At 35.1% G+C, this 13724-nt stretch overlaps 1 protein-coding gene across 17 annotated transcripts in view; it reads right to left on the reverse strand.

Moving 5' to 3' along the window:
* LOC139147193 (protein CBFA2T1-like) overlaps nt 1–13724 on the reverse strand; it is a 124429-nt gene that overhangs the window by 93823 nt on the left and 16882 nt on the right. Inside the window, exon 1 of one of the 17 annotated variants that reach the window (XM_070718146.1) lies at nt 63–187. The exons of 14 other annotated variants lie outside the window; for them this stretch is intronic. The gene's annotated coding sequence lies outside the window, so the exon portion shown is untranslated. Of the gene's footprint in view, nt 1–62; nt 188–13724 lie in introns of those variants that run through there. 2 more of the 17 variants (XM_070718171.1, XM_070718180.1) reach the window with 2 other exon arrangements.

Raw genomic sequence — 13724 nt, forward strand, 5'->3', positions numbered from 1 at the left:
CGTACAAAACATGATAAAAAGGAAGATGACAGAACACATGTGGGTGGTGTTTTCTCACTGACCTAGTAATGACACGATAAATGGGGTAATGAGAGATGTAAACCACGACTGCCAGTGGTACAGAGCTCTGTCAAATTCCAACATGTACTTTCTCTCCAGTAAGAAAAACCATCTACACAGTCTCTTCAGTCACAGATTTCTTCGAAGAAGAATGTTGTGACTGTAGAAATTCTATCTTCAGATAGGCGTTCAGCAAACACTTGTCTATATTTGGACATGCCACATGTTATCGCTATTTCATGGGTAGATTAGTGGAGTATATTGCGGAGTCCAGTTGGCATAGTCCGGTATCCCAGTCTGGGAGTGTTCAAATCAGAGACATTTATTGATGAGTGCTGCACCTGTTCATCCAATTTACACAGCTGGCAAAACTTGTGCAGTTAGGTCATAATACAATGTCTTCAGCAGAAAAGACAAGCAGGGGGGAACTTAATCAATCCGACAGCTGACATCTCTGGCATAATTTCCTACTCTTGACATTTTGGCTTCAGTCCATTGGTATGAACAGATTTCAAAGGAGGACCTTATTCTGGGTTTGTATAAACACTACATTGAGCTCTGCAAACAACTTGTGCAGCTTTACGCAGGTTTGTGAGAAATTTATTATCAGACATGGTGACAATGACCCACTCCAACAGTGCTTGTTTTATCTCAAATCAGATAAAAATTTTTAAGGAGAATTTAAAGCTTCTGAGAAAGGTCATGTAAGGTCAGAGAAGTACCTTATAAACAATCTATTATAATAGGTATGAGATGCGTGAAGTGAAAATTAATAAGACATGGGTTTGTATGGTTGGCCACAGTTGATAAGGTAACTGCTGAGCTCAACACTTGACCTATACATTAATTTTAACCTTACTGTGTTAAAGGTGGATACTATTTTATCAACAGGTGTGAATCATTTATGTGGGAAAAGAAATTGTTATGAGTATATGCGTTACATATCAGAATTATTAGAAGGAATATACTGGATTCCAAAGGTTTCAGATTCATTGAAATTTAATGTTCTCTCAGGGATCACATTGAGAAAGAGAAACAATTTGACCATTAAAAAATTTGGCTGTGCAATATTTAAAGCAATTACGGCAAAATATTGAGGATCATCTAAATTTTCATCTTTGGTAACCCATTTTTTGATCACCGTGTCAAAAATCCATGATTTTGATTTTTATTAATCCTGATGTTTTTAATGACTTTTTATTACTATATAACATTTACTGCCAACTTATATCATGGACAATTTAAAGGTTCTTGATAAAGCACTTGATCTATATATCCAATGCTGTAAACTAGATCTGACAGTGACAGAAATTGTGAGCATATTCTACCGATAATCCAAATAGCTGAAAAGATTTTTTTTTTCCAGATATATTTCATGTCGGACAAGCTAGAATTGATTTTGAATGATAATTTCAATTGAAAAGGTATTGTGGAGTTGTATGATTCACACCTAGGATAACAAAGTTTCATGAGGAACATTTCAGATGTATTGCAATACTCATTATGCAAAACCAGAAATTATTGAAATGTTGCAAGGTTTGATGGGTATTACCTTGATTACTACGTCTTACACAGAAATTTCTGTGGTGTCTTTTCTAAATATCATTTAGATCGACCTATTCATCTCTAAAATCACAAAAAATTCTGCTTTGGAGAGATGCATGCCTACTTGACATGATTGGTAAGCAAAATGTATCACTGAATGAAATGCGCAATTGTTGTCATTCTGTCATGTTACTTTTTATCAAAAAAACTTTTGTTTTTTCAGTCAGGGATAAATGCAGACCTAGTACTGGTTTTTCACAATTGTTGAAGATGATCATTTTCAATCAATTAATTTCCCAATCATTGTCAATAGTTGTGGGAATCAGCCTGGAGGATTTTCACACAAATGAATGGTACATCACTGGTTTAACTCTTTCATCCCTCTTTCCCTCTCTAGAGGTCCATGTTTACCATAGAAAACAATGAGATTTGTTCACACCAAGCTGGAGAAAAGGTTAAAGTGTATGTAAGTTTCTTGCTTGGAATCTCTTGACAACTGGATTTACTAAACCTTTCAACTACCGGGTACATGTATGCCATCAACGGCCACTGTCAGATCAGTAACCTACCAAATCATCTCAAACTTAATGTAAATTTTGGTACATCTGTTTGTCACATCAATGTACGTCAAATTCACAATTGACAAACACTTCTCCTTGGCAAAATAAACACACAGCTGGTTGGTTTGTCATGGATTATTGCAATTTATAAAAGTCTTTCACAAATGGAAATAAATGGGCCATGGAGGATAAAATGTGACTCAAGCCATAACAGAAATACTGATACGTACCGGTACAATGGCAATGATGACAAAATTGATGTATCATTTGTTACCATGTTAATGTTCTTGTAAATCCTACAATCGGATAACAAATGTGAAAGTCAACAACACAGTTTATTTATTTCTACTGCCGTTTTCAGTAGATTGATCAATAAAAACTGTGTACCAAATGTATAAAATCATCCTGTCCGAAAGGAGGAAACACATATTCTGCATCATTCCCTGCAAAACAATTGTGTGATGAGAAGCACCATTGGTGGAAATCTACTGAACTGACAGACATCTCACAGCAGATGTGGATATGGAATGATCTCAAATGTGTTTACTTCAATTCACATCAACTGAGTATTTGGAGGACAAAAATGCAAGATCTGTCTTATGTATGGCTTTATCAGGGGTAATCTTGAAATGCTACATCTCTCTGTTGCAGCGACATAGATCATACAATTGTTTATTTCAGTCATCAAATGTACTGTGAAAAGGTTATTCTTATCTAGGATGGTTTTCTTAATTTTTGTTGATAAGTTTCAGGATTGCTGCATCCATTCCTCAAATTCTTTCATCACCCAACATTTCTGCATGGTGACAATCTGCAACAATTATAAATAATCATCATCCAGGATAAAGCTAATTTGGCAGACTAAGACATACACTTAAGTCACACACAGGTTCAAATCAATAGCTTATTCTGAATTTTATTTATTGAAATAAAATATTTTTCTTATATTTTCTTTTTCTGTCATCTATGTTACGTACAGTCGAGATTAGCAAATCAATATTAAATTCAGTAAAATAAACTGATCTGTTTGTAGATTTTTGCTAAATCAAATAAGATTTACACATTTATACTCACGACAATATGACCTACATATTCAATGAATTCTTGCTGAGATTGTCAAATTCCTTGACTGCAGATGAAAACAAATAAAGAAGGCTATTAATTTCTTCATTCCAATCTACAAAATTCTGAAAGACGCACAAACGGATGTAAGTATCAGGGAATGAAACCTAAACAAACAGAGGAACCACAAGTCTCAAATAAACAGACGGGTGAAAATCCCCAATTATCATGTGATTATGACAGTGACCATTATTACCGGTACATATTAGGATCTTCTGTCACACTCTGACATATCTTAAACAGTCACCTGTTCCAATTTTCCCACAGCTACCATGGAAGGAGAAAATCTAACCAATCACAGATTTCAAGCGGGTGGCCGTTTTAAAAACAGCGCCCTCACATGGGCATTTTGAATACCAAGGAACGCCCCTTTGACCATATATGGTCATATTTAGATTACAGGTGACTGTATACCTTTAAAAGGAAAAGTATCTGCTACTTTTGATAACACTGTCAGCACGTATACATTTATTCTTCCTTATACTTTCTTATACTTTTTTGTTTGTATTCTTTTCCTAAAAGCATGTCTAAATGCAAAGCATACTATAAGCATGCCAATATCCATTGTCAAAACTATGCGACATTAGTACTGAAATTCAGTTGTCGATAATAACATTGGGCCTTTGCACAGATACAGTACTGGTATGGTTGGCAAGTTGCATGCCGAGCATTTTGATCCAATTTGATAATACAACAAGACACTGTGTTTTACAAACAAAAAGAAAATACTAGAAAAAAAATGAAAGTTACAGTTAATATGTAACTTTAAACTAGCAAAGTTGTTGCTTGTCGGTGTAAGAAAATGGGAGGAAGGAATGCCATCAAGCAATAGACCTTAATATCACCTGATAATGTATCTTTACCATATTTATGTTGGATTCCTTATGAAAAGTGAATGAAAACCAGATCTGTTGAGCAGACAGTTTGAAGAATACACAACCATGATAACATTTAAATATTCACGTCATTTGCTAAAAACTTATCAATATGCTATATATGGAAAACTGTTCATAATTTGCAATATCTTCAAAAGGCTATAGCCGTACTGTGTATAGTTTTGAAATTCTTGGCAACTTTCAGAACGTTGATGTGCAGTCAGTGACTACTGTATAACACATGTGACACGAAGTTCTATGCATTAAAGATAGCACCAAGTCTTGGCAAAGCTACCACAAGCATGCCGTGCATAAAAACCACTTTTCTCATCACGGAGTACAATCAACTCTGTCAGTGATGCTATAACAGCTGAGTATGATGAGAATGATACCACAGAGAGACATGACATGAAGACACAGGTGATGTGTTCATCTCCCTTCATGTGATAAATCACAGACTTGGATTTTCAATTAACAGGTGTCTTATGGAATGCTCCCACTGCTATGTTATTTCTATGACGGAAATAGCATATATGCCATACCATTTACGCCATGGGAAAATTTTTTGTGCATTCTTTTTTAGATCCTCCGGGTATCTACAATAGTCAGAGTATCTAAAAACAAATACACAGAATATATCAATAAATCTACCAATTTGACTTTTTAACGCTGATGTTTTCCTTTTTAGCACTTTTTCATAAACCAAAGAAATCAAAAAACTTTCTTTTTTTCCCAAAAGTTGGAATTAGAGGAGAATCCCCATACCTAGAGTGAATGAAATGCAGATATTGATGTTTACTGCTCACTTAAGCAACCTGTCAAAATATTTTAGTGTGTAGATACCACATGTGAGAATGCATATTGCTCATATAGCCTTACAAGGAATGATAAGATCGAAATGTTTACGCATAGAGAAAAATAACGATGGAGACTTACGTTTATGTACATTTTGTCACGTCATAACTTTACCCATGTCAATCATAACCCATTTATTAACATGTAAGACTTTTGAATTGGTATGAGTAGCCAATAAAACAATGAATGTAAACGTAATATATCCATGATAGGATACCGGCAGATGTTAATCCACATGATGCAAGGCAATATTGCATTCTTCTTTAAGGTAGAACGCGCCTCAGGACAGATATTCAAATTCTCAAATATCTACAATTCTTTTCTGATATACCACTTGTGGGGGCTCATTTTAAAGCTCCTGGAGAAAGAAAAACTTTCATCTTAGTTTTTTGAAAATCGTGAATTTAATTTTTACTCTATAGAGTTAACTCAAGGATGGCGGCCATTTTGAATTTCAACAATCACAAAATGTTGAGTAATTTGTATCGCTAGTTCCAAACTTTGCATGGTGACCCCAGATTTTATTTCCGATTTGGTAAAATAATGGTTAAAAGTTTCATTTAAGAAAGTTTGAGCAAAAGTTTAAGTCTTTCACTTTCGAGGCGCATACTACCTTAATCAGGGATTCACCTGACAAAACTTGAAATTTTAGAAAATGTTCTCGTATATGAATTCAACATGCAACTGGTCAAAAGAGAACTTGAGCTGGGATGGTGATGTCTGTGATTGTCTTTGCTATAAACAAATGGTTCATAAACTATTTAAAACTTATAGAGATGATCAATGGAAGATTCACATTTGATGAGATCCACAAGACAGTGAAGCCATATCGCTGATGTGCAGCGTGCTCAGAAGGTTATATCTCATTGGTCAATTGTTACTATTCACAGCAACTTAGGGAGTCTATTTGTATTGTTCAATTATAACGGTAAGATTCAGCCACCCAATTGGATAACATATTCCGAAACGCTGCACATCAGCCCCAAATCCTTGTTGCAAACCTGTAAACAGAATTGGATGGAAGTAGTTATAGTGACTCTAAATGAAAGATGAATGGTAAAAACATAATAGTCAATTTACCTACAATAATTCTTCCAATAATATGAGACTGACTACACCTATTTTTGATTTACCTTTTACATTTGAATGCTCACTCCATGACACAATTATGTACCGTATAATTGGTTTAAAATACATACTATTGGTATATTCTGATTCTTTACTAAAAACCTACAGATGTGCTGTGTTCACAGATATTCTAGCCTTTCCAAAATAACTAGTTGACCATGCAGGCCAAAGGGGCTACATGTATCACAGCTACATATAACTACTCCTGAGAAAGACAATTCACAAAAAGACCTGTTCATTTGACGAGTTTTTTCTTGCTTCTCCCTTTTTAGGCAGATGTATGACTTCAATAGCTATCAACAACCAGTGATAGCTAATTATTTTTTCGAAATCTGGCATACAAACACTTTCTAAAATTCTGAGCTCGGTTCGTTAAGTTATATTGTAAAACAGAAAGATTGAACATGCTTGTGAAGGCACACATGATAATCAGTGATACATAATTTTACATATTTAGATTTTTCTATTCTTTGATTACAACAGTGCCCTCTATCACTTAATACTTAGTCATGTACAGCGCGCTGAGACGTATGTGTAGTGCGCTTTAAACAAGTTTTTAATAATAATAATAATAATAATATATCACATCATTACTGACATTTCTGTAACCAACCACTTGGCAACACTGTATTGACACATCACTACCATACCTGAGCTTCAACATGAATATACCAAGGATACAACACAGCTCAATGCAGCTGTGTCCACATGAGAATCGGTAGCAAGGGGACATTTCATTTGAGAGTGCCCAGTTTCTGTTACAGCTGCACTTGATTTGGATCATGAAATCATTTGAAACCAACAGTGTTTATGATGCGTGCCTGCTGCAGAGATATAACCACCACTGGGATTCATGATCAGTTTATTTTTAATGAGCTCTATCACATAAGGGTATATCATTATAACTGTATCAGGCAGGGGGCATATCATTATAAAAAGTAGTTAAATATTGGATAAATACCGGTATGTGTCATGTCCATCATGAAGGACAGCACTCTCATTAATTTCAAACAGTTTTAGGCAGATCTATATGAAATTATCACCATGGTAAATTGGTATCACATCATGGTATAAAAATAAGATTTCAACAATTTGTATGCCGCTATTTTACAGTGACCTGTATGCTGTCAAGTTTATAACCACTGTCCCTTCAAAACTTCACATTTGATTTGATATGACTCTGGAGATCTTTCATCAAAATACTGGTACTCAATTAACTTTAATACTGTACCAGTTTGGATCTTAGTTGCAACAAAATGATCATCTTACAGCTGTGAGAATATTTACAAAATCTGGCGGATCATAACTAAAAAATCTAGAAGTATACAAGTCAACCATATTCTACTTATGAAATGTCTGTTATTTTTATCCCAAATTTACATATTCGAGAAATTATTGCTGTAAATGTTGATACTTGAAAAAATACATGTTCATACTATAGACAAAACATGGACAGTGGTGATGACATTTGTTTGAACTCTGTTTATCCTTTTCTACAGCAACATGTCTATCATAGGCGAATTCAGAAATCTGTGTTCAGTGTTTTTGCAAGACCGATGACTACTTACATTGTCAGAATGATTCTGTATCCAACAAACCTGAAAATATTTCACATGAATCTGAAGTAATTGCAAAAAGATGGTCACTCAGATTTGTCAAATTTTTAAATTGGTGAACTACATGTAAAAACTCATGCTAGATTTTGGAACAATGATCCAATAAACTTGATAATTATTGTCTTCATTAAGAATAAATTTAGCATATTACAAGACCCAGTAAACTTTGGCATACAAGAAGACTAATGGAACAATGGTGTGGTGGAACACCATATACCTTTCAATATTTATTTCAATGCACATGATTTTGAATTTTTTAGAGGATATAAATGGATTTGTCCCACTTGAAAATATCCAGAAAACTTTGACCGTCACTATTGATGTCAAACAATTTAAGGGTGATTGAGTCACTTGCTATGTCATCATAGCTGCAAACAATAGAACGCACTCTCTGCACGCATATCCCTGTAAAAGGACTGTGCTCACTGTAAAAATTACACCGTGGATTTGATGGGAACCTATCTTCATACAACTTATTGTCAGAGCTTTTAGCATGAAAGCGGATGTTGTTAGTGATGATTGAATGATCATTATATCATTTTCGAGTTGTATGTTTTAAATGTTTGAATGTTGATATATTTATAAAGTATTTAAAAATTCCAAAAAAATAATTTGAAAAGGGCATATTTCTCATCAAATTGTGATATTTCCCATTTCACATATGGGAAGGGGTGATGTTAAGCGATGTCGCATTGTAAATAGGCTGGTGACCCAATATTTTTATTTGATGCATATAATGTGCAATATCTGAACAATAATTTGTGTCAAAATAAACAAAATTGTTGGATTGGAAATCTAAATAATTCTACAAAATATGGATAAGGCGTGGTCATTACATTTATATTTGCAACAGCTTTAACTCTTGTTTTGGAAGACCTGAGAAGTGATAATTTAAATTCTTATGCACATTTTCCGCAGGAAAATAGCTAAAACTTTCATTTATTATTCAAAATGGTTCGCATGTAAACAAAACAAGTCCAGCATTTCAAGCATTACCGGAAAGCTCCATTAACTTTGGAATACCCCATTTCCCTACTTTGTTATCAGAGGATTAATTTCACAGACCTGCCTTTCCTAGAATGGCACCAGCTGGATAAGATAAACGTAACAATGGAACATTAACACCTTGGGGGATTAAAAGTCTTCTGTTTGTCACCCAAGTTGGTCAGCAAGGACCCAGGTTTCAGGTACCATGCAAGATAATGCAGTCTTTCCCTGATGAGAAAGGAACTGAAAGTAAATATATCGGGTTGGGCAATGCTTCCGGCAGATTCATAATTTCTGTCATTTGAATGGGATAAAGTGGGTGTATTTCAAATCCTTGTAGCTGCCAAATTAATCTGGTGACATATTGATATTTTGTCGTAATCTCATCGTCACATATAAGTCTTACTGTTAGAGAAAAATAACGAAAATTGTTTAGCAAAAAATTTAGTGGCTTGATCACCTTTAATATGCAAATAATTCTTTAATTATGCAACAACTGAAAAGAACATCCTAACTTTACTAAATAATTACCTTTTAATGGAATTTTCAAAGTTTTGAATTTTACACTTTTTAATAAATATGGTACGGTACATCAGTCACGGTACAAAAATTATCATTTTTTATTTAACTTGGTTATGAAAGCCATCAACTATTTCTAGCTATCTACCTAAGTCTGCATACCACTTTTTGTTCAGAACTTTATAAAAACATGAATAGACACTCTGTACACCAGTATGAAAGTAGCTGCTACATGTAAATAGTGATATATTGTCAGAGCTAATGAGTTGTGATGACTGAAGAACACTGAAAAATTTCACGAATCAACACAATCCTAGGGGGTCCAGTAGCATATTATAGCTTTTGGGAGGGCCCCCTAAGTAAACCAAACTGTCTCCACAATTATCATTGGGCCCAGTGTCGTTCAGGCAGGTATTTGTATATACAGTTGTAATGCTGAATCAAGTACTATATCAAGCTATGGTTTATTAGAGTATCAGGGCAAAGGCTGGGGCAAAACATGAACATTCCACCAGACTGAAATATCACATGCTTTACAAAATTAAGAATTGAGAGCATCTGTATCTTCAAGACATCTGTTCTCCATGCAAGACATACCAGCACACATTAGAACGTAAGATTGCTGAGAAGACTATGCCATTTCTTCATGATGTTCTGAAATCTGGTTTTGGAATTTGTGGTGACGTCACTGTTAACCTTCAGAACAACACATATCATGACTATGCAGAGCAAATGGTTCTGACAAAATGTGATACAGATAATGACCCAGGTCTTCAAAGCATTTCATCTATTTGATAAGCAGTAATGTATGGCTGCTACTACTCTTTGGAAAACACATTCATTACCTGAGATATTAATAATTGAACAAATTACAAATCCTAAAATCTAAAGAATGCTGTGCTTGGACAGCATTTTACTAATTTAAAAGTTCTGATACTATGTAAGATACATGTACATAATAATAAGATATGAACAATTTCACAATAATATTTACAATCTTTCTGCTATGACTCATATGAAATACCTGAGCTAGCACAACAAGGTGAGTATAATGGCAGCTGATATATTGACTTTACAGCATGGCAGCTGGGATATTGACTTTATAGCATCTGGTATCCTTAAGATCATGTCTGTGGAGTAATTGAAATGCCTGTGAGGTGAGTACTGAGTAACAACGGAGTGGGGGTATCACCATTTCCATATGTGATGAACCTGTGAATGAAGACAGATTGGAAATCCACAGACCACCATCTGATTATTTCAATATCCCTAATGGGTATCTGGTGAGACCAGCAACTTATTTATTCTATACCCAAGCTGTCGTTCCTGGTAATGATGGATTGCAACCAATACATGTACTGCAGGTAGGACTCTCTGGTTCAATGCTGTACATGCATGTATTTCAGTGAGACAACTGGATACCTTCGGTACCATTCTTTTAACGGCCATATGCCGGTACCTGGCAAACTTGCAAAATAAGTAACCCTGAAATGGAACTCACTGTTTTCCATCAAACACTGCTGGGTTTTCAATCCTGCTGTTTTCAATGCTACGGTTGGACACAAATGTACCCGTACATACGGATCTAATCATGGATTCCTAGTTGGTGGGAACATGCGTTTATCAAGGATTGTTGATCTTCTGAAGTAGGAAGTGGTTGAAGAGATGCACATGTTGGTGGACATTTCCAGTGTGTTCAACTTTTCAATCGAAACCTGATGCAAAGTTGGTATTCAAGCGCATTGAGTCGATTGTTGATAAAATCACTGTTACTGTGTTAGTATTAAAACAATTTTGATGAAAATTGCAATAACATAGAAAACTTCAATCTAGTATCAATACGTAGATTTTGTATTTTACATGTTTTGAACTTACGGAACCTTGAACAAAACCCTATTGATACCAGATCATGAAAACGGACACCTGTTTAAAATCTTACACAAAAACACATTTTATTCAAAAGCATAACTCTCCTACGGTGTTTTCCTTCATAAGATATTTGGAGAGTATAACATCACCGGCAACAAATGACATGAAACAGGCTACACTACCCCTGGACTTTCCAATGAGACTGCCAACGCAATCTGCAATTCATTAGAATGCCCTGAAAGCGGCCCTCTATCATGTTACTGACATACACCAGCTGAGCTATGTTAAGTATTCTAAACTACGATTCCAACTTGAGTTACCACAAATAAATGAGAGATAGATTGTCTGTACAGTTTAAGCTACTCACTCTCCTGTACTTTGGACAACAACATGCTTCTGTCATCTGCCAACCAATAACTCTGTTTATTTTTTCACTTTCAAGGTTTATGTTTTCCATGGATGACTTTTCTGCGCTAAACTACACACAGCTGTTGGACCAGTCTTCCATGCTATGATCCAAACAAGACACCCATGCCTTATTAAACACCTTACAAATCACATAACTTCATCTGCATGGAATATCACATCAGCAGCATCATTTGAGAGATGCAATATAGCTGTATGATCTTTCTTTAACTGGCTTTCCTCATCACACATGTGACATCTACCTTTTTGCTCTTTTTCTTTCATGTTAAGACAACTGTGAAACTTTCAAAGAGTTCACTATACGTAAAAGACATTCTTTACTTAAGGTAATACAGGCCTCAAAACTAAAAGTTCAAACACTGCCTGAACTTTGCTTTGTCCACACTTTCCTTTAACATAGTTTGTGTTTTCATCATTTTCTTTTCATGATCAAAGACTAAAAAGTCATTAGTCACCCAGCAGATTATAGGATTAAAAAAACAAAGTACATAAAATTTACCAATATCTTAAATTTCAAAAATGGCTGCTGTCTACGTCTTTACTATAAAGGGAAAAAACGAAATTTTCAAGTTTTACAAAAAGACAAAGTGGTAAAACTTTATGTACTCCACAAAGTCCCACATGATGAGTGAGGATCGAGTCCACATAAGCCGCAGATCATAAAAGTACTGTAAAAATATGAATGTCTGAAATTGTTCTCGAGGTGTATGGACCCAGAATTAGACTATTCTATACTCAACGTCTTTCACTTTTACAAATTATACCTATGTCAATTTAGTGTTTGAAATACCAGGGGACAACAAGGAACAGATACATTTTCAGATGAATGAAGAATTCATATACAAAAGACAAGATTCACAGATAAAGATACTTAAATGATAGTTTGGCTAGGAAGTCTACAGATGTACCAGGTGGGTAAATGGACAATACACATCAATGAGAGAGGGTGAATTAAACTCAAAAGGAATGGATGGAGGATAAGTGTACGGATTGATGTGTTGGCATAGGATGGATGGATGGATCCCAGTGGGTGAGTTGGACACAGTCAATATAGATGGATAGAAGGATGGATGGAGTGAGCAGGGAAGGAACTGATGGATTGGTTCTTACCCTCATGAATCTTACAAATTGTTGATGGTTAGAAGACTCATCAATAAAAGTATTGGATGAAAACCTTCAAGGCTAAACAGTACATTAAGTAATAATCTACTGTACAAAACAGTTTAGATTTGAAATTTGTTCACAAAAGATAAAACCTCATCTAAAACACAGTATATGTTTGAAATCATTTGGAAATAAGCATATTACACTTTGTTCAACATATTTAATCTGTTCTTCAAATATAGGGAAGTGATAGATTTGTCAGTTCAACATTCTAGATGAAAACAAATGTTCTGCCACCCTACATATACCACAATCAGTTGTGATAGCTTGGTTAAACTATTAAGCCTCCCAGACAAGTTAAACCCAAGGGACAGTCCAGGTTTTTCAACTCACAGGACAGAGTGTTATGTGATCTGCTTCCTCTCAGAGCAGGAATTTTCTCTGCCAATAAAAGTACGATTTCCTTGAGAGGCTTGAGAGACATGTTGGTCTTTTACTAAATTTGAAGAGGTGATCTAAGGCTATCAGTGTTTATATCTGCGTGTCTCTGTCAGCTGCTGGCTTCCAGATGCTTGATTCTTGATTTACATTATAGAGAGCTGGGTCAGCCTGATATCAAGTAACAGAAAAATCCTCTTTTCTGCTGTCTTATGCTGTACATGCCTTGCAAGAGCCATCCAAACTGTGTTACAAGACTCTCCATCTGGGCACATGACATATGTCAAGGCAGTGATCTCAAGGCTCAAACCGCAAATTGATAAATTAGTATATCCTAAGTGGTGAACATCACACAAAATTTACATCCAAGCAAACCTACCACAGTGACAGTCAGATGGCATAGGCAAAACTACAGTAATCCAGTTTAGCCATGCGGGTACAAGAGCAATGTCAAATTCTCTTTGAGGGTATGGCTTTGATACAAACTGAACTCTAAAACAAAGTCCAATTATTACAGCTATGTGATCTGAATCCTGACCTGTCACAAGTAAGATATATTTTAACAACAAAATAAAATGATGTTTTTTATATTCAAGGAATAAATCTTACTTGAATTTCTA

The sequence above is a fragment of the Ptychodera flava genome, chromosome 13, assembly GCF_041260155.1.
Source record: "Ptychodera flava strain L36383 chromosome 13, AS_Pfla_20210202, whole genome shotgun sequence".
Taxonomy (NCBI): Eukaryota; Metazoa; Hemichordata; class Enteropneusta; family Ptychoderidae; genus Ptychodera; species Ptychodera flava.